Genomic DNA, 23521 nt, shown 5'->3' on the forward strand with positions numbered 1-23521 from the left:
ATCTTTTGGGTGATAATGTTATATGTTTTGCTACACTTTTATATCATTTTACACATATTTGGACTAACCTACTAACTCAGTGCACCCAGTTCCAGTTTCAATCTGTTGATGTCTTTTTGCAGGGGCTTTTACCCATTTTTCCGAAGCCCAAAAAATCCAGAAAAATATATATAAAAAATAAGCGAAACAGAAGCTTCGGGATCACCGAAGGAGGGCCACACGGGGGCCAGGGGCCTCCCAGGAGGCCTGTTAGCGCGGCCAGGGCCCAGTCCACGCCAGGAGGTCGCCTGGGTGGGCCTCACCTCCTCCTTGCCCTCCTTTGGCCTATATTTAGTGTTCCGTGAGGAAACCCTCGCAGACTTTCTGGAATCACGAATTTCTCCATCGTTCCATCGCCGCAGCGCTTCCAAGATCGGGAGCGTCAGGAGACCTCTTCCTGGCACCCTACCAGAGGGAGGATTGACCTCTGGGAGCTTCTCCACTGCCATGGACACCTCCCGGATGTGCCGTGAGTAGTTTTCCTTGGACCATGAGTCCATGACCAGTAGCTATGTGATGTATTCTCTCCAATCTTGTGCTTCAATGGTTAGTCCTTGTGAGCTGTCCTACATGATCAAGGCATCTATGTAATTCTCTTGCTTTTGCTATGATCGGTTTGTTGGGATCCGATGGATTATGAGATTATGTTCAGATTGTAATGAGTTATATATTTGATTATCCTTTTATATTATGTTCCTTAGTGATTCTTGCATGTTCTCCGTTGCTTTTTATTGCTTTGGCCAAGTAGTAGATCGTAACTCCAAGAGGGAGCGTTATGCATGATTGTGGGTTCGGGCCCCTCGATGTCTAGCTTTAGTGACAAAAACATGAGACCAGGGGATGTGCTTGTTGCCACCCGGGAGAAAACAACGGTCCTTGTGACCAAGGTTGCAAGGATTGTTTACCTTACGCATAGTTCGTTAATGCAGTTGTCCGTTGTTTTGAGTTTACACTTTGGGTGGAGCTCGCAACTTAATACCGGAGAGATGTTCTGGATAGATATCTAAAGGTGGATGATTAGTAAGTAGATGCTGATGAATAAACGGTCTACTTGTCTTGGCGTGTTGCCCATTACTATTGAACCTCTAACTATCAAGGAGCATAATTAGCATTGCGGTGCGATCATAATTCTGTTAATTGCCCAACTATGATTTGTTTACCCTAGCATAGTTTTTTATCGTCTTTTGGGAGAGATACATCACTAATGAACATCATGTGACTCCGGTCCATATCACCATCATTGCTTACACCTCCACCATTTACCGCTCTATTTACTTTTCCGTTGCAATCACTATTACCTTCCCGCTTGTGTTTTGATTCCTTGCCAACTACAAGGCCGGATTGATTGACAACCTCTCTGTACTCATTGGGAGCAAAGTTATTTGTTGTGTGTGCAGGTCCATGTCTTCTGCTAGCGCCAGGGTGGAAGACACCTAGTTGTTGAGCCTAGGAGTCCTCCTGGTTCGATAAATCTTAAAGTCTACATGTGAGGGAAATTTGTTGTTGACTACATCTCTACTTTCCACTTGGGATCCAACGGGGGCGAGAAGCATATACATCACCATGTCATCAGCGACTAGGCGGTGGAATGAAGGCGCACGCCGGTGGATCTGAGGCACCGACGGTGAGGTGGGGGATTTTTCGCGGCGGTGAAGTGATAGGGTTTTGACCCGCATCTAGCAGCTGAACCCGCAAATATAGCGATCGAGTGGTCGTGTTTACAGGCCACCGCAAAATATTTACGAGCCGAATCGTATTTACGGTATCTAGTTTGCCATAAAAAATGATCGAAACCCATGTAATCGTCGGAATTTTACAATTCCGACGAATATACGGGTCTTCTTGAGACGCTCTTAATTTCTGCACACGGAAGGGACAAAACATGCTTGCTCTCCCATTTCTTGGAAGTTGGAGTCTAATCCTGCACTGCAACGCGTGCGCGCTCTTCCAGAAAATCATCCCCGCGAGCTGCCCTTCTTCTCCTCAACACCCTCTCCTTCCTCGGCCCCTTGCCACGCATTAGCTCATCATTCTCCTCTCCTCACCACCAAGCCACACGCTGGGCGGTGCTCAGCTCGACGCAACCGCATTCGCGGAGAAGATGGGCAAGCGGAGGGCCGAGAGGCCACCTTCCATGGAGAAGATGGCGGACGTCGGCACCGTCCAACGTGCTTGCTCTGCTGCCCTATCCGTCTCGGTCTCCAGTCGCCGTTCTCCCGCCGGCAGCGAGCGGCGATGACAGGCCATTGGCGAATGTCTCAGTCATCGAGCCTGTCGGGAGGTGAACAATGTCCAACTCCAATTAGCGCCTACCTCCTCCACCGACGGCACGGAAGAAGGTTTCCTGGATGGTATGTATCTTGGAGACAACTTCATCCAATTTGTTATAAGGCGCGTAAAGAAAGTTTCATATTTACTCTAAAGAAAGTGTTCTTGATTTGGTATTCAGATACGAATAGCTGATACGGGCGAAAACATAATAAGCAAATGGAAGTTCCGGATGCCAAGATGAGGACTAGGACAGATCCATCCAGGAGAGGAAAAGGAGTCTCAAGTCTTATTCTAACTAGTACTACTGTATTATGTTTTGAGCTACTACAGAGCTGAATCACACTTCAAATAAAAGAACAATTAATCAAAGAGAGATGATTCACACTTCACGTAGTTCTTTAATAGGCCTAGATAAATAACCTGTCATTTGTCATTTTTCTTTTTGAGGAATCTGAAAGCTACTTGCTATTTTTTACTGCCCAATATATACACATATGGTGCCAAAAAAAGGTATAAATTATTGTCATCTTATTTGTACTAGGGAGTGACCTGCATTCGCATGGATAGATTATAGTGAATGTGTATCACTCCTAATATAGACATCATCTCGAATGTGCCACTTGGACCAATGTTTCTTATGTGTACATGTTTGTGTAACACTATAGAAAATAGTACTATGAAAACAGACTACTAACGGAGTATTCCGTTATATAACCAGGCTAAAGCTTTAGCATATTGATAATCATTATTAGAGATGTTAATAGTACGCACAATTGTCTATAGGTAATTAGGAACCAAAGGAGTAACGTGTTGAGACGATGCGTCAAAAAAGGCATTTTACATAATTAAAAGAATTAAAATCTATATATATATATATATATATATATATATATATACATAAACTTTGTGCTCTCTTCGTTCACCTTCACAACGTGTGCATCACAATTACTTTGAGTTGTTAGTGTAGTGTCTTGCATTTACACCCATCTTATCCCATTCACCCTAAATCTTTTAAAAGCTCTCTTGTACATTTCTCTCATCATGGCTTGTCTTTTCCAATTATGCAAATAGTTTTCATCTTCTAATGTAGTACAACTAACACAGTTTATTGCATACTACCTCCGTCCGGGTTTATTAGTCTCCTTCGTATTTTTTTAAAAATATAGTTCTATGTCACAATATTTTGTTGGATTCACATTTGAAGGAGGATTTCACTAATACTATTTTGTGTATATGACTTAGTTTTTGATAGTTAAATCAAAGGTCAAAGTTTGACCTAAAATATGAGGGGATCAATAAACCAGGATGGATGTAGTATTTGGTATGAGGCCTCACTTTGAACATTTGTTACTCTTACGTTATGTAACCATTATTTGTAATTAAAAACCAATGAATGACGATAAATCTGTCGGATGTTACATTGACATGGTTTATCCATTGTTATATACTAGATGTTATAAAAAAATAATAGGGTTCCTAATTTTACTTGAAATCTGATCCGTATTCCAACTCTGCTTTAGTTAAAAAGTTGCTTAGATATTCTTACCTCTTAAATTAGCAATGAGTATCATATTTTTTATTATATTAAATTAGTCTAGTTAGGTCCGTGGACATAAAACATGTACATCTTTCTCCTCCACTATAGCTAATATATACATGTAAAAATAATTGGGTTTTAGATTGTGCTTCCACCTTAGATTATTTCTAATGAAATGCATCTATGTGTGAAATTCAAGCCTTAAGAAGCATGCCAAAGTTTTGTCCTTCGAAAGTTCGCCAACTTAGATGCCCATTTTTCTGTAAACTTCAGCTACTTTTTAAATTACTTGGTATACATAAATTTCATGACTTTTGTTACATATGTGGAGTCCTCAAGTAAAGTTTCTTTGGAGGCGAGGCAAGCAATGCGTTAGTGATCCCTCGTGGAAATTTTGATCGAGAAAGTCAACCTTACATGCAACCTACACGTATTGAGGTACTTTTGTTTCATAAACATTCTTCCGGGCAAGCTTCTAGGCCGAAATTTTCGTTGTTAGTAATATCTTACATATCAGTTAAAAAGAAGTAGTAATGTCTTACACATTGCTTGCTGCACCTCTCTCCTAGTAGTAAACTAATTTTTGTGTTGCTGAGTTTTATGTCTTCAACAACAACCAGTTGGTACAAGGGATCAACAGTGACCAAACAAAAGTGAGGTGCAAAAGGAAGCTCAAGAGAAGCAAGAGGCAAGAAACTAGTGGAAGGGAAAACCCGAGCAGAGGTATTTTTTCTTCTGCACCTTGCGATATGACATCTTACAAAAGAATACTGAATTAATGAATGATCCTTTCTATTTCCATACATGCATTTTTGTTAGCACTTGTCCGTGCACCGGTGAGAAAAAGCACGACAAGAAAGTAAAGGCCTTTGTAGTGGTGTCTTGGTGAAAGGTTTCTATATAACAATATGTATAGCGGATTTGATGTTTGTTCCCTTGGGGATTTGATGTTTTTTCCTCCACTGGTGAACAAAATCATGAGAAGAAAGTCAAGACCTTTGTATTGCTGACTTGGGGAAAGGTTCTTGTATAACAGTAAGTTCAACAAATTTGATGTTTGTTCTCTTGCGTATTTGATGTTTTTTCCTACACCGACCAGAAAAACCACGAGAAGGAAGTCAAGGCCTTTGCAGTGGTGGCTTGGTGAAAGGTTTCTGTATAACAGTAAGTGTCGGGCCATTGGACGGGGGGTATCCATGCCTGTCTCCCTACTGGCCCTGGCGCAACTCCTGCCGGGGACTGAACATGATACGCCTTTGGACCTCATGACTGAGACCCTCGTGAGGGCCCTCACCTCATGAAGTGGATTTCTACGGACGTCGTCTAACGCTGCGTCAAGCCCCGCATCATGAGGAGGCCTCCCGGGCTATCCTCAGGGATGTCGCGAGGCGGACTAATCAAGGGTGGCTCGGCGAGGTTAGACGATCTTGCGGCATCAGGTGGGTGACGCACGCTGTGCGAGGCAACGCTAGGAGGCGTGCGAGCGGGCGCAGATGAGGAGGCTTTCCACTTTGGTGCTAAGGGAGCAGGACCATCGTCGGTTCCCAAGGCGGTCCCTCTTCGATGCAAGGAGACCAGGATGGGAGGATCGTTGGAGTAGGAGGTCATCCCCAATCCCACCAATGCGTCACGACGGGAAGCTTTTGCACACAGAGACCACTTTCGCCAGGATAGGCTACGATCATGTCCCCCTTCAAACGAACTGTTGTGGCAACCCTTCCCGCCTGGTTTTGGGGGGAAGAGGACCATGGCCAGTATAAAGGAGGACATGCCTCCACCATAGAGAAGAGATGACTCTTGTAATCTCTTCAGCACCCAACCAAACAAGATAGGCAGCACTAGGCTCTTACAATGCGAGGTGGCCCGAACTTGGGTAAACTACCGTGTTTACCGTCCTTCTTCCTTAGCTCGAGTGCGTCAGAGCGTCATCGTGAGTTAGCACTTTAGAGTAGGTCTGAAGTACCCGCGCACCCTAGAGTTCGAACCTTTTTTGGTCTCCGGAGCCCCGATTCCGACAGTAAGTACATCCGGTTTGATGTTTGTTCTCTTGCAGTTTCACTTTTATATAAGATGGTGATAGAAATTTGTGATCTGAAATGAGGTATAGTTAGCTAACGATGGTATTATTGAATCTGTCCTTGATCTTAGAGTACAAAAAATGCAACTCGGGTTGTTTGGTTCGTAAGGAAAGTGGAGGAAGCACATAAGAATAGGAATTTTTTCTTTAGAAGCATGACTTATTCATTTTGCTCAAACGAACAGAGCAATGGAAAACTAGAGGGAAAACAATTCTTTGATCTCACAGCTAAAAGGAAAAACATTTTCCTTGGACATCATTTTAGAATTCTTACACACAAAGCAAGAGGCATCATAGTTAAACTTTCTTTCCATGTAATTTGACTTTATTTCACCTTCGGTCTTGTGTACATTGGATGCTAGGCGCAATAGGCATTAAATCATATTCTCCTTGTGAAGACGACAAGGTTGCACTGAGAGTGAAATCCTTACAGCCCACAAAATATCCAGATCTTGTAGCTCGAGCCAGAATGCACTCGGGTTCTTGGACATGTTTCGGTCGCGACGCTTCTATCTATCCTTTTGTCGCATTTGCGGTATTTATATTAGCCATGCAATAATTTTTTAGATTGATGATGCCATCTATTTGGACTTGGATCGTGTATTTTCACAACATGTCAGACAAAGTTACTTCTGGTGGCATTTTCTTTTCAGAAGAAACAATTTTCTATCTCCCATTTGACCACAGCAACCAACAAAACAGTTTTCATGAAAAGGGACCAACAAAACATATACATAAACCTCTTGTTTTGTTTCTTGCAAGAAAGTTCACATATGGCAAAGGGTGATTGGAGCTCTTGTTATGTATTATGTTGTCAATTGCCAATCAATCATCTAGGGATTGAGGTCACCGATTTCATCCATCTTTTGATTCTTCAGATTTTCCTAGATGGTAACCTAATATTCTACCACCCAAAAGTAATTTCGACCAAAAACACACTTCTAGGGAATTTTAGCACATAACCCACACTCTAGTAATAATAAATGGAAAATCCCACAATTAGTAGTTCAGCAAGAAATCTGGCAAACGGGGTCACCTCTCATTAACAAGAATGATGGTTCGAGTTGAGCTGGACACATCTCCAAATTGATGAAATATATAATATTGTTTGGTGATATATGTGGAATTATTGAACTAGCCAGAATTTCAAAAACTTCTTATAAATCAACTTAACAGTTCTAGGATAATTCACGTCATTTTCCCAGCTATTTAGAAGACCCAAATGTTTTGCCATATTTGAATTGAATTTATTAAATAAAATTATAGTAAATCGAGACCGACTAGTGGTATTTGGGTCAGCTGACCTACCACAAATTTGTTTCACGCAATTTTCTTTTTTTAGGTTGGCCCATCTAAAGAGAGCATCGGACCGCGGCTAAATTTTGTGTTTTAATCATTTTACGAAAGCTGATCAAGATCTGACCCTAGTTTATATAACAGCCTACCATTAAGGAGCGTCGCAGTAGGGATGCACGCTCTACCGTATATTTTCCTAAGTATGGATATAGTGTGTGTTCGCACCTACCACCAATCACCTTGGCGGTAAGGGTGTACAAGCTACTGCCAACCTTTTTAGCGGTAAAGGTGTTTCCCCTGATGTGGACAACTTTCCTTTCGCGAGGGACCTTGGTGGTAGGCTGTTATACCCTACCGCCATAGACGTCGGCGGTAGGAAAAGGGTGAGATCTCAATTTTTTTACAAATTAGGGTCAGATCTCGATCAACATTCGTAAAGGGGTAAAAACATGAAATTTTGCGTGAGCTGGTGCTGCAAGGCTAGCCAAGGCACAATCAATCGGTTCTCCTGTGTGTGTGTATGCTATACTACAAATGTGTGTTCTAGAGAGAACCACATCTTTTAACTTCATGTCTTGCGAGATATTATTTCAAACATAAATTGCTAAAATACCATCTCATGAAGAAAATACCATTTTAAATGTTGCAAATTATTAGGGTATTTCAGATTTTGTTATTAATATTCTAAGTATTCTTCAAATATCAGAGCCCTTTAATAACCACTGTATAAATTACAATGAGTTGTTAACCTAATAACCAAAAGAAGAAAAAGACCGGCCGTGTGAAATTCGAATACGTGTGCTGATGACACCTTGAAGAATAAATTAATAAAAATAAAAGTTTTCCCAAAGAGAATGAAGCAATGGCTTTCATATTATACTTTAAGAAAAATAAAATTTAAAATTTAAAACAATTACTAGCAAAATTTGCAGAGAATACATGGCTATCAATATTTTGTAATATGCAATAACGACATATACGCCAATGTTTTTTCCTAAGAAGTACTAAATTAGTGACATTGGAATTAACCTTTCTTCTAAAAAGGAAATAAAAAATAAACAAATGAGAAATAATTGCAAACAATTTACACATAAATTGTTTTTTTTATTACGAGCAAATAACAATGGAGTTTCAGAAAAAAGAAATTTCCAAAGAAGGAATAAATTAGTGACATGTGTATTACCTTTAAAATGAAATAAATGAAAGAAAACTAAAACTAAAATAAAATAATAAAGTTTCTACGGAAGAATGAATTAGTGGCATTAGTATTACACTTTAAGAAGAAAAGAAAGTTCTTTTAGAGAAATAAATTGCATACAATTTATGTATAAATTACATTTTTATATTATCCGAGAAGAACCGTATAAAAGTCGAATCTTAGAAAAAATGAACTTGCCTAAGAAGAAAAAAATTCATGGCCCTTAGATAAGAAATAAAATGAAACAAAATAACAATAATTGAGTTTTCTAGTGAAGATTGAATTACTGAAATTGGTATGTCCTTCAAGAAAAAATAATAATGATGAGTAACATGATTTGCACACAATTTGCACAAGAATTATAATGTTCTTTAATATGCAAGAAGAAGCATAACATAGTGAAATTTCGAAACAATGAAATTCCCTAAGAAGGAAATAATTTACTTGCATTAGCATTATCCTTAAAGAAGAAATAAAATAATAAAAATGAAGTTTTCTAAGAAAGAATGAATTTGTGGCATTGGAATTGTGAAAGGATCGATATGGTTGACTAGAGGGGGGTGAATAGGCAACTACCATTTTGAGCTCTTCTTAACAAATTAGGGTTAGCAACAAAAGGTTCTCTAAATAAACAGCTAGGTGAGAAACCTATATGATGCTAACAACAACAACTAATGCGAGCGAGGAATACACCGCAACAAATAAGGGCAAAGTAAATGTAAGAGATAACCACAAATGGAACCCGTGGAGACGATGATGTGTTACCGAAGTTCCTTCCCTTTGACAGGAAGTACGTCTCCGTTGGAGCGGTGTGGAGGCACAATGCTTCCCAAAAAGCCACTATGGCACCGTATTATCCTCACGTCCTCACACAATACAAGATGTCATGATTCCATTAGTGGTGCCCTTGAAGGCGGCGACCAGACCTTTATAAACAAGGTTGGGGCAATCTCCACACAAAGCTTGGAGGCTCCCAACAAGACCATGGAGCTTCACCACAATGGAATGTGGCTCCAAGGTGACCTCAACGATCTAGGGTGCTCAAGCACCCAAGAGTAACAAGATACGCAAGGGATTAGTGGGGGGAATCAAATATCTCTTGGTGGAAGTGTAGGTCAGGGCCTTCTCAACCAATCCCTAGAAAAACAACAAGTTTGATTGGCTAGGGAGAGAGATGCGAAAATGAGCTTTGGAGCAACAATGGAGCTTGGGGAGGTAAGACGTAACCTTCTTGGGGAAGAAAGGCCCCTTTATATAGTGGGGGAAAGAATCCAACACACCCACAGCAAAGTGGTACTACCGCTGCCAGGAGCAGTACTACCGCTGCGAGGAGCAGTATTACCGCACGGTAGATCCACCAACCATGGAAGTAAAAAATTACTTTCGTGCCTAGCACCGCTGAGGCTGCGGTTGTGCAAAAGTCCGAGAGAGCGGTAGTAAAAAACTACTATCGCCTAGAGAGTGGTACTACCGATGGCACCTGCGGTACTACCGCTAGCACATGTGGTACTATCGTTGGCACTTTGCACACAAAAGGGGGAAACAAGCTGGAGCTCCATTGAAGTGAGGAAAAGGCGGTGCAATAGTATAGATGTGTACGTGTTGATTCCACCCAAACCTTTCCGAAGCTGACCCCCTATTAATAGTACGACTTTCCTATGACTCAAATCCACTAAAGAGAAACGTAGAAAGCAAACGTTTTTGATATACTCCGAGGGGCACCGAATCGTCTTGTGCCTAGTCATGAATTATCTGAAATGCTCAATGCACACGATTAGTCCGTACATGCATTGTTATCAATCACCAAAACCACTTAGGGAGAAATATGCCCTATTTGGGTGGATTGATGACAATACAAGATTTGCTCAAAAGGATATAAAAAATAACATATGCAAGCCCAAAATCTATAAACTAGAGACATGCTCCCCCTAGATGTGTGCATACTTAGAGAAAAGCCATGGACTGCAAAGCACACAACGTGGGAATGGCACTCCCCCTAGATTTTTTAGACGAGGAATCCCTTGCAACAAACTGACTAATTACTAAGCATGGAAGCAAGGCATAGCATGTCAGCATGAAGATAAGGGCACTAAATAAATAGACTCAGAAGCTACTAACATACTAGATAATAATGAGACAGTAAAGAGAGAGAGAAGTGATAGCATATGTCTCACACCATATGATAGGGAAAGTATTCAGGTCTCACAGACAAGATAAAACCAACCAAAGCAACAACGAAGGTTCAACGAACAAAGAGACATGGTAAACGAAAGTATTCGCAAATCCTACACTCTCTCCCCCTTTGGTATTCGGGCACCAAAAAGACAGGGAGGACACGTACGACATAGGTGGTAGCTCGAAATGCATAGATACCAGCCATCGGACTCCTCATCAGACTCCTCACTAGACTCCTCGTCAGACTCATCCCACTGAATATTCTTCTTTTCCATCCAAGCAGCTTCAGGAGTAATGTCTTGCTCAGAACCACTGGAGATGTGCTCGTTGAGCTTCCTCAGAATCAATTTGTCGCGCTGACAACTCTCCTTCTGAGCAAGATGGGTCAAATACTGCTCCTTTGCCTGCATGCAAAACAAGATCTTCATCCGGTCCTTGAGCTTCTTGGCCCAAGATGGCTCGGCAGAGGAAGGCACATGTGTCTCTGGAATGCCCTCATCCTCATCCTCATCAGTATCCATGGTGGTAACAATAGGTGTAGTGGTAGTGTTGGCCCACTTGTTCTTCTAACGCAGCTTAATAGGCTCATGGTGGATCCAGCCGGGAGCATGACACACTATCTCTGGAAAGGCCACTGGCCACCTCTCCCGTGTCAAGTAAAACAAATAAGGTCCATAGATGGGAACCTTACGGTGAAATACTGCCGACTGAAGCTCACTCCACATGATGTGAGACACATCAAGTGGTCCAGGAGCACGAGCCCGCCCTTTCACACACATGAGAAGCATATTCACCAGATAGGACTACACCTGGTCCTTGTTGCCAACCCGAGGAAAGAGAGCGTTGCGAAAGATTTGATGCATGACGTCAAGGAACGAGTTCAGCACATGAGAGGTCTCACCAGATGGGGACACCTTCTCAATAAAGTAGGGCGGCAGCTTTTCCTTAGGTGTAGCAGAGGGCTTTGCATGCGGGTGCAAACCAACTGGGTGCTCAAGCCCCTCATCGTGAATGTGCAGAAGATCCATGAACTCCTGCCAGGTTGCATACAACCTCTCCCCGTTGGTCATCCAAGTTATAGTGCGCTCCACATCAGTGTGGAAGTGGACTGTAACAAAGAACCGAGCCACAATCTCAGGATCAAAGTCAAGGTGAAATGAGATGAGCTCCTCAATCCCAAGCTGCTCCACCATGTCCAGAGGTTCACCAAAGTACATCGGATCCTTCTTGAGATGATCCATGCCAATCCAATGAATCGGTACATAGATATTCTTCTTGGTCTTGATCACATCTTCATAAACGAGAGTCTGCTGCTTGGACCAGAATTGTTCACGTCCCTCGAGATCAACCCTATTGATGACATAGGGGTTGCACTTCCGGTGAATCTGAAACTCAGCTTGCGGCATACCATCCCAACTGACAGTGTTCTCCGTGTTCTTGTTTGCATGCCTCTTGAAGTTGCGCTTCAGAGCCTTGGATCCCTCGGGTGCCTCTTGATTGCGAAGGTGCTTGGAACCGGTATCCCGAGAAGGGTTCGAGCGCCAGGAGATGGAACTGGAGCCACCACCTATGATACACAACGCAAACATAAGAACACGACAAAAGAAGTCAAGGCAAAGACCAAAGCAAACCAGAAAACCACAAAGAAATGAGAATTAGTAGGACCGAACATGTGAATTCAGGTTTCAACGGTAGTACCGCAGTGCAAGCGATAGTAAAATTTTACAACTGCATTGACCGCAGTAGTACCGCTCCAGGGTGCGGTAGTACCGTAGTTCACGCGGTAGTAAAATTTTACTACCGCACTGACCGCGGTAGTACCGCTCCAGGGTGCGGTAGTATCGTAGTTCAGGCGGTAGTACAAATTTACTACCGCGCGGACCGCGGTAGTACCGCTCCAGGGTGCGGTAGTACCGTAGTTAAGGCGATAGAAAAAATTTAGTATCGCGCCCACTGCGGTAGTACCGCTCCAGGAGGAGCGGTAGTATCGCACTGGGCGAAACTGCAAGATCCGACACTCCAAACTTCAGGTCCACTACTACGGTAGATCAAAACTAACATGTTGTATCCTACTAAGTAACATTAATACCACACAAGCACGCTCCAACCATCCCTCATGTGAAGATTGTGGCATAAAAAGATGAAAGCTAACTCATATGCCCCGAACCCTAGATCTAACAAAATCGAAATAAAGAGAAGGGGACTGGGGGCAATACCGGGTTCCATGGCACGAGGGAGAGGTGGAAAACGATCCCACCAAATGGAATGGGAGGGGAGTGGACGGAGAAAGAGATCCGGCGAGTCCTTCCTGTCAGGGATATACCCCGCGGTGTAACCCGTCTTGAAGTATGACCCGACTTGGACTTGGATTCTCACTGGCGACTCGTTAATGACCTAGCAGGCGGCTCATACATGACCCCGCACACGACTCAGACAAATGACAAAGACCCAACGGCCGAAAAGGCGGCTCATAGGAGGGCCGACTCACAAGAGAAAGCCGAAGAAGAGGAAAGACTCCCCCGAGAAGGAAACAAGACCCGTATTAGGATTCAAGAGAGACTAGTCCTAATCCTACTCCTAGTAGGACTCTACATGTAAACTTACCCCTTCCACCTATATAAGGACGGGTAAGGCGCCCCAAGAGGGACAAGTTAGGTTGAGCCATGGCAAGTTCAAGTCATTAGAGTTAGACAGATTAGACACCCTCGAGATTAGAGGTAGCGATTCTGCACCCTTGTAATTGAGATCATCATCTTCATCAATGAAACACAAGCAGGACGTAGGCTTTTACCTCCATCGGAGGGGCTGAACCTGGGTAAACTTGTGTCTCTCGATTCCGACCAACCCCTCTCAAGCCGCCACATAGCTGCGATGGCACCACACCTAATATCTCTCACGAGGACATATGTTGTGACAAAACCACGACATTTGGCACCCACCTTGGGGCTGATCGCACGGTGAAATTGTATTCTTGAAGGGATCTCTTTTAGGGCTCGAGGAGCTCGCTATTGATCAAATGAAGAAGAGACGGCTTGAAACAATCGTGCAAGATGGCACGACGTGAGACCTTGGAGAGAGCCAACAAAATTCATCATTCTATTTTCAGAGTCATGGTTAAAGTGCATATACAAAATAGAGTTGGAAAAATTAGGGTTCCATGAAGGCAGCCATATATGATCCGTCATACGGATTGATTTCTTGTGGATGTAAAAGTTGTCCAAGATCGACATGAGTTTTCGCTGGATCACCGAATCAAGCGGCCGCCCTAGGCTACTGCGCTGCTAACCGACATGGGATCAGACAGCCGGCTTAGGACCGAAGATGTTCAAGCATTGCAACAGGTTACAAGGTATTTGACTCTTGCTTAGGCTGGCCATAGTGGGAGTAACTAAGGTAGTATTATGTACTTGGAACTAGCAAACATGCTGATGTGGCAGACAATTAAAGAAGAGAGAGAGTGTTAGAGTAACATAGATAAATACCGTAACATGTTAAATGCTATGCTACTATGTGTCATGCATGTCAATAAATAAGGTCCTCTATGATACTACTTTATAATACTATGCACTATGAATGTTGTATCATATAATAGTATCATATGCATGATACTACTATATGATACTCTACACTATAACCAGCCTTATGCTGCTACATGTCGAAATCACACGCGATATGCTACTTGAAGCCGAGAAGTAGTACATCCCACTAAAATCTACTATATTACGAGATTGCTTGCCGGTTGGGCTCTAGATTCTAGGAAACAAAAAGTTGCCATGGGCATGTGGTACTACTATTTCTAATACATGGCTAGTTGGAGATTATGCATAGGCAGATTACGCATGCATATGCATGATTCACTCTTTGCTCATGCATCCGTTCTAAAGTTGCTATGTCTGCTACATCTGACAAGGACAACGGACTACAGTTCAAAGGTGGCGGATTTTTTTAATGTTCTGACCCACGTGACGTAAAAAAATCACGGAACGAATTCGATCTGAAAGTATTTCACGATTTGATCCTTTTAGAAACACCAGAGTCTGTGACGGCTGCTATACATAAAAACACCAGTCTACTGTAACGCTTCTGCTCTAAATTCAGACGCTAGTCTAGCACGCGTTGCAGTCCAGGCCAACACGTCAAAGGCTTTGGCGTTTTTGGACTATATGCAAACGCCGTGGACATGGCGTTTCATATTAGATCTCACTCATGTCACTAGTTAAGGTTTTACTCGCATGCAGCTGGTCAGGTCAGTGGTCTGGCCACTGCGCGCGCAGGCACCAGCATGCAGCAGGCAGCGTAGGGGACATGCAGCATACAGTAGGCAGCATGTACTCCTCCGTTCCTAAATATAAGTTTTTAAGATATTTTACTAGAAGTCTACATACGGAGTAAAATAAGTGAATCTAATGAAACTTTTTTAAAGACTTATATTTAAGAACGGAGGGAGTAGCAGGTCAGCGTTGTTGCTTTGCTGATGGGAAATTAAAAACTGCTGGTTGGGCAGCGGCGTGTACAGCACTAGCGATCAGGTCAGTGTAATTTCATTAAGACATTAACCATGTATGCATGCAGCAGTTTTTGCTGTCAGGCATTAACCATGCATGCATGCAGCAGTTTTTGTTGTCAGGCATTAACCATGCATGCATGTCGGGTGTACAGTACTATCCGTTTTTAAATATAAGTCTTTCTATTGATTCAACTAGAGAACTATATACGGATGTATATAGACGTACTTTAGAGTTTAAATTCATTCGTTTTGATTCGTATGTAGTCATCTAGTCAAATCTTTTAAAAGACTTATATTTAGGAACGGATGCAGTAGCAGTTTGCCATGATAGTATCTGTTGTCAGGCATGCATGCAGCAGTTTCAACATCGCCCATACAGTATTAGCTGCCCCTTTCTCCATCGCCCGTACTCGGCAGCGGCGTGTCTAGCAACAACACATCCAACCCCAACCCTCATGGCGTTTCTAGCCTTGATAAAAACGCCAAACACCTTGACGTTTTCATATGGTCTGCAACGTCACAATAGACCAGCGTTTTGATGATGGTCGAAAACGCCACAGTGGACTGACGTTTTATAATGGGACAGCAACGCCGCGGCTTCTGGCGTTTTTAAAAGAATTAGATCATGAAATCTTTTTAAATCGGATTTATTTTGTGTTCATGTTTAAGAAAACGGTCACAACAGTGGTGGAAGCAACAAAGGACAAAGTCAATTGAAAAATTAAGAGATGTTTGTACGGAGGAAGAGAAAGAAAAGAGGAGGTCACTATCACCTGGAAGTGTAAACGGACGCAAACACGGATTGAGCAAAACCAGCCCTGGTCGATTTGGGATTTTGTTAGCAAGGTTTCCGGCCGGCCGCGATGGATGAACCGCCCTCCAAGCAAAAAGTGGCTATGCACATGTACAAGGAAGAAAAATCTGCCTGAAGCCGGCTAACCAACACAAGTCAAACACAGTCTCGGATGGCTCAGCGCCTCAGCCTCCGCTCGACCATGCTGCTCTCGCGCCCTACGCCTGCGCCGGGTCTATTTCACCCCGTCACGGCCCCGTCTACGAGCCGGCTTCGCTTCGTCGTCTCGCGCGTCGTCGCCTTGACCCGCCGTGCGTTTGAGCCAATCCGTCATTGCACCTCAACCATGCGCCGCTTCACCTCGCACCGGTTCCGCCTTCAAGCGCCCCCGCAGCCACGACCGTCCTCGCTGAGCCGTGTCACCGCGCCTCCATATGTATGAGCCCCGCCCGCGCGTGGCCTCGTTGCTCTCGGCTGATACGTATCAAATGTATTTATAATTTTTGTTTGTTTCATGATCTTTTGGATGACAATGTTATATGTTTTGCTACACTTTTATATCATTTTACATATATTTGCACTAACCTACTAACTTAATGCATCCAGTGCTAGTTTCTGTCTGTTGATGTCTTTTTTGCAGTGGTTTTTACTCAATTTTCCGAAGCCCGAAAAAATACAGAAAAATATATATAAAAAATCAGCGAAATAGAATCTTCGGGATCACCAAAGGAGGGCCAGAGGGCGCCACGGGCCTCCTAGGCGGCCTACTGGCGCGGCCAGGGCCCAAGTCGCGCCAGGAGGTCGCTTGGGTAGGCTATATTTACTGTTCCCTGAGAAAACCCTCGCAGACTTTCTGGAATCGCAAATTTCTCCATCGATCCACCGCCGCAACGCTTCCAAGATCGGGAAGCGTCGGGAGACCTCTTCCCGGCACCCTGCTGGAGGGAGGATTGACCTCCGGAAGCTTCTCCACCGCCATGGACGCCTCCCGGATGTGTTGTGAGTAGTTTTCCTTGGACCATGAGTCCATGACCAGTAGCTATGTGATGTCTCCTCTCCGTTCTTGTGTTTCAATGGTTAGTCCTTGTGAGCTGCCCTACATGATCAAGGCATCTATGTAATCCTCTTGCTTTTGCTATGCTCGGTTTGTTGGGATCCGATGGATTATTAGATTATGTTCACATTGTTATGAGTTATATATTTGATTATCCTTTTATATTATGTTCCTTAGTGATTCTTGCATGTTCTCCGTTGCTTTTTATTGCTTTGGCCAAGTAGTAGATCGTAATTCCAAGAGGGAGCGTTATGCATGATTCTGGGTTCGGGCCCCTCGATGTCTAGCTTGAGTGACGGAAACATGAGACTAGGGGATGTGCTTGTTGCCACCAGGGAGAAAACAACGGTGCTTGAGACCAAGGTTGCAAAGATAGTTTATCTTACGCATAGTTCGTTAATGCAGTTGTCCGTTGCTTTGAGTTTACACTTTTGGTTGGGGCTCACAGCTTAATACCGGAGAGATGTTCTCGATAGATATCTCAAGGTGGATGATTATTAAGTAGATGCTGATGAATAAACGATCTACTTGTCTTGGCATATTGCCCAATACTATTGAACCTCTAACTATCAAGGAGCATAATTAGCATTGCGGTGCGATCATAATTCTGTCAATTGCCTAACTGTGATTTGTTTACCCTAGCATAGTTGTTTATCGTCTTCTGGAGAGAGACATCACTAGTGAACATCATGTGACTCCGGTCCATATCACCATCGTTGCTTACACCTCCATCATTTACCGCTTTCATTTACTTTTCCTTTGCAATCACTATTACCTTCCCGCTTGTGTTTTGATCGTTTGCAAGCTACAAGGCCGGAGAGACTGACAACCTCTCTGTACTCGTTCGGAGCAAAGTTATTTGTTGTGTGTGCAGGTCCACGTCTTCTGCTGACTAGGACAGGAGTCATCTACTTGTTGAGCCTGGGAGTCCTCCTGGTTCGATAAACATTACAGTCTGTGTGTGAGGGAAATTTGTTGTTGACTACAACTTTACCTTCCACTTGGGGCCCAACGAGGGGCGAGAAGCATATACATCACCTCGTCATCACCGTCGCAGCGCCTTCGCCTCCCTCTCCATTGCGGCCTCTGCCTCTGGGTGGCCGGCGAGTCGAGCCTCCTCCACCTCCAGGGGCAGAGCCAGAAATTTTAGGCATTGGGTTCACTCAATAACTTGTTCTGAGAACTTACAACAAAACTATAGCACCAAAAAACAGTATAATGAAAAAAATATGATATCACATATCACACATTGTGTTGCATTAAAAACTAAAGAATGCAAGACATACCCGTTAAATAAAATTATATAATTACTTGTTCACATATTATAAATAGAATATAGTATCAAATAACTTTGTAGCTTCAGGTGTAGCTTCTCATCTTCATGGAACATTGAAAACATGACAAATTAGTTTGACAAGTTTAGAATAAGTATTATCAAGGAAATAATCTTGTAAAGGCACTCACATTTTAGAGTGTCCCCTTTCGATCTTTCATCGCCTTAAAAAGATTAAACACTCCATCATTAGTAATGGTAGAAAATATATCTTTCATCACACAGCAAATTAGACAATCACTCATGAACTGATCACCCATTTTGTAGTGCAACTTCTTTTTGACAACATTCATAGCTGAAAAACATCTCTCCACTAATGTTGTGGCAACTAGCAATATCAGTACTAGCTTTAAAAGATGATAGACCAAAGGAAACATAATATGCTTATTCGTTTGAACCATTAGTTTAGCCAGATCAACAATTCCATCCAAATTGGTAAATCTTACATCTGCTCGCACATTGTCAATGTAAGTGCAAAGTTCAAGACCAAGATCATCCATTTTTCTTGAATCAAAGTCATCTGGATAAAACCCAGCTAGCTTCACTAAGCTATCCAAGTTAAAAGCAGCAAAAAATTCTTGTGGATTGAAAGAAGCCATGTGTCCAAGCAATGCGGAATTTACCTCATTGAAGCGGTCATCAAACTCTTGAAGTTGCCAATCAATAACAGGATTGAGACACCGAATCTTGTAATGTTGAAGGTTTGTCGTATTGGCTTTTTGCCATGGTTTATGTCGATTAACATACTGCTCCTCTATATTTGTGTTCTCAATGTGATGCTCTTCACAGAATGAATTTTCCTTCTCAAGAAGTGAGTCCCATCCATTATCCCTTAGTTCTTGCAGCTCATTTCTTGTTGACTTCACACAGGAGATGGCACTCAGGATATCTTGGTCCTTCCTTTGTAAAGATTGCGGCAAAGTATTTGCATTTCCCAATATATGCAACATCATGTGCAAATAAAAAACAAAATCAAAGGTCTCAAAATATGCTACAAGACCACGTGCCTGACATTTCATATCACTTTTACCTTCTTTCTCAACATATTTTAGAACAAACATAACTGATGGGAACAATATATTTCACTAGACTTCAAAGAGTCCTGTAGTGTGAGCCCCAACGTGTGTCACCGGCTCTTTGAAGAGTTTGTTCCTGATTTAACCCAAAGATGGAAAAGGTGCAAAGGTTTTCCAAGTGGAGAGGAGGAATCCTACTCCTAGTAGGATTGGAGTAGGACTCCTCCACCACCAATTTTGGCCAAACCTTGAGGGTTTGAGACCGCCTCCTCCCCTCCCTCCCTCCTATATATAGTAAAGGTTTTAGAGGTGAGAGCTAACCCTAATTGAAACGTGCTCCCTCTACTTCTCTCTAGATCTGTTCTACCTCTAGATCGGTTTTCAGCACCGTTTAGGCGAAGCCCTGCTGGAATAGATCCACCACCACCACCACCATGCCGCCGTGCTGGGGAACTCATCTACCTCTCCGCCCCTCTTGCTGGAACAAGAAGGCGGGGATCGTCATCGAGCTATACGTGAGCTGAACGCAAAGATGCCGTCCGTTCGGCACTAGATCAGGATGGATCGTGATGGCATCGCGGGACGAATCGTGATGATATCGCAGGACAGACTGCGATTTGGATCGCGAAGATGTTCCACTAAATCAACCGCGTTGTATACGCTTCCGCTTAGCGATCTACAAGGATATGTAGATTCACTCTCCCCTCTCGTAGATGATCATCACCATGGATAGGTATTGAGTGTGCGTAGGAAGTTTCCCATACAACGTTCCCCAACAGTGGTATCAGAGCTAGGTTCATGCGTAGATGATATCTCGAGTAGAACACAAAAGAGGTTGTGGGCGTTGATGTTTGATTTGCTGCCCTCCTTAGTCTTTTCTCGATTCAGCGGTATTGTTATACTGAAGCGGCCCGGACCAACCTTACTCGTAAGCTTACGAGAGACCGGTTTCATCGACTAACATGCAACTTCTTGCATAAAGATGACTGGCGGGTGTCTGTTTGTTCAACTTTAGTTGAATCGGATTTGACCGAGGCGGTCCTTGGAGAAAGTTAAATAGCAAATTGCATATCACCATTGTGGCTTTGCGTAAGTAAGATGCGATCATACTAGATACCCATAGCAGCCACGTAAAACATGCGACAACAAATTAGAGGACGTTTAACTTGTTTTTGCAGGGTATGCATGTGATGTGATATAGCCAAAGACATGATATGATATATTGGATGTATGAGATGATCATGTTGTAATAGTTAAATATCGACTTGCACGTCGATGCTACGGCAACCGGCAGGAGCCATATGGTTATCTTTAAACTAACATTTGTGCTTGCAGATGCATTTACTATATTGCAAGGTAGTAGCTTTAGTAGTAATAGCATAGATAGCACGACAACCTCGATGGCGGCACAATGATGGAGATCATGATGATGGAGATCATGGTGTGGCGCCGGTGAGATGAACTTCATGCTGGTGCTTTGGTGATGGAGATCAAGAAGCACAAGATCATGGCCATATCATGTCACTTATGATTTGCATGTGATGTTAATCCTTTTATGCACCTTATTTTGCTTAGAACTATGGTAGCATTATAAGGTGATCCGTCACTAAAATTTCAAGATAAAATTGTGTTCTCCCCAACTGTGCACCGTTGCGACAGTTCGTCGTTTCGAGACACCACGTGATGATCGGGTGTGATAGACTCAACGTTCACATACAACGGGTGCAAAATAGTTGCACATGCGGAACTCTCGGGTTAAACTTGATGAGCCTAGCATGTACACACATGGCCTGAGAACACAAGAGACCGAAAGGTCGAGCATGAATCATATAGTTGATATGGTCAACATGGAGATGTTCACCACTGAAACTATACTCAACTCACGTGATGATCAGACTTGAGTTAGTGGATTTGGATCATGCGCCACTCGAATGACTAGAGGGATGTCTATTTTGAGTGGGAGTTATTAGTAATATGATTAGCTAAACTCAATTATCATAAACATAGTCAAAAGGTCTTTGCAAATTATGATGTAGCTTGCATTGTAGCTCTATTGTTTTTGATATGTTCCTAGAGAAAATTTAGTTCAAAGATTATAGTAGCAATTATGCGGACTGGGTCCGTAAACTGAGGATTGACCTCATTGCTGCGCAGAAGGCATATGTCCTTAATGCACCGCTCAGTGTGCTGAACCTCGAGCGTCGTCTGTCTATGTTGCGAACATCTGACATATACGTTTTTTGATGACTACATGATAGTTCAATGTGTAATGCTTAAACGACTTAGAATTGAGGCACCGAAGACGTTTTGAACGTCACGGAACATGCAAGATATTCCAAGAGATGAAATTGGGATTTCATGCTCGTGCCCTTGTTGAGAGGTATGAGACCTCCAACAAGATTGTTTGTCTACAAAGTAAGGGAGAGAAGCTCAACCGTTGAGCATGTGCTAAGATTGTGTGAGTGCTACAATCGCTTGAATCGAGTGGGAGTTAATCTGCTAGATGAGATAGTGATGGTTCTCCAAAGTCACTGCCACCAAGCTACTAGAGCTTCGTGATGAACTATAACATATCAAGGATAGATATGATACTTAAGCTATTCACGATGTTTGACATCGTGAAAGTATAAATCAAATAGGAGCATCAATTGTTGATGGTTAGTAAAACCACTAGTTTCAAGAAGGGCAAGGGAAAGAAGGGATACTTCATGAAACGGCAAACCAGTTGCTGCTCTAGTGAAGAAACCCAATGTTGAACCCAAACCCGAGACTAAGTGCTTATGTTATGAGGGGAACTACCCTAGATACTTGGTAGATGAGAAGGCTGGCAAAGTCGACAAGAGTATATTGGATATACGTGATATTGATGTGTACCTTACTAGTACTCCTAGTAGCACCAGGTATTAGATACCGGTTCAGTTGCTAAGTGTTAGTAACTCGAAATTATAGCTATGGATTAAATGGATACTAGCAAGGGTAAGGTGACGATGTGTGTTGGAAGTAATTCTAAGGTTGATGTGATCAAACATCGCACGCTCCCTCTACCATCATGATTAGTGTTAAACCTAACTGTTATTTGGTGTTTGCGTTGAGCATGAACATGATTAGATCGTGTTTATTGCAATACGATTATTCATTTAAAGAGAATAATTGTTATTATATTTGCTTGAATAAATACCTTCAATGGTTTATTGAATCTCGATCGTAGTGCTACACATGTTCATAATATTGATGCCGAAAGATACAAAGTAGTAATGATAGTACCACTTACTTGTGGCACTGCCGCTTGAGTCATGTTGGTATAGAATGCATGAAGAAGCTCCATGGTGATGGACCTTTGTACTCACTCATTTTTGAAACGTTTGAGACATGCAAACCATACCTATTGGTATAAACGCATGAAGAAACTCCATGCAGATGGATCGTTTGGACTCACTTGATTTTGAATCACTTGAGACATGCAAATCGTACCACATGGGCAAGATGACTGAAGGCCTCATTTTCCAGAGAGATGGAACTAGAAAGTAACTTATTGAAATTAATACATTTGGATGTATGCAGTCCAATGAGTGCCGAGGCACACAGTGGATATCGTTATGTTCTTACTTCACAGATGATTTGAGTAGATACTAGTGTATTTCCTTGATGAAACAAACGTCTGAATTATTGAAAGGCTCAAGTAGTTTCAGAGTGAAGTTGAAGATTGTCATGACAAGAGGGTAACATGTCTACGATATGATCATAGAGATGAATATCTGATTTGCGAGTTTGGTACACTGTCACACCCTATTTTCACTACCACTTCTTCTGTAATTCAAAAATTAGAGTTTATTAAAACTTTTTCAAAACTAATGTTGTGAGTGCCATGATTGTCATTATATGCTTGTATACTTGATCATGTGATTTCACAAACCACATTTCTCATGACTAAATTATTTTCAAAACCCTTTTTAGTATTTCTGGTTAAAGTAAAACCCTGCTTTCGGATTGCACTACAAGTCCTTGATGGCAAGAAGTGTTTTACCCAAAGTTGGTGATCTCATTCTAGCACCATTTTAGTGCACCAAAACCATATAATAAGTATTGTATGAATTATTCTTCTAATTTAATTGCATGTCCATTTCTTAGGCCAGAAATGGTATTCCTATATGGAAAAATACTTTTCTGTGTTGAAAAAATCTCAGAAAATTTGGAAATGATCAGAAGGACATATATTTTCAATACA

At 42.4% G+C, this 23521-nt stretch overlaps 1 pseudogene; it reads left to right on the top strand.

Annotated features, from left to right (window-relative positions):
- The first annotated feature begins 2140 nt into the window (after window positions 1–2140).
- On the top strand, window positions 2141–6496 carry LOC123441650 (annotated as a pseudogene).
- The last annotated feature ends 17025 nt before the right edge of the window (window positions 6497–23521 follow it).

This window comes from Hordeum vulgare, chromosome 3H, assembly GCF_904849725.1.
Source record: "Hordeum vulgare subsp. vulgare chromosome 3H, MorexV3_pseudomolecules_assembly, whole genome shotgun sequence".
NCBI classification, from domain to species: domain Eukaryota; kingdom Viridiplantae; phylum Streptophyta; class Magnoliopsida; order Poales; family Poaceae; genus Hordeum; species Hordeum vulgare.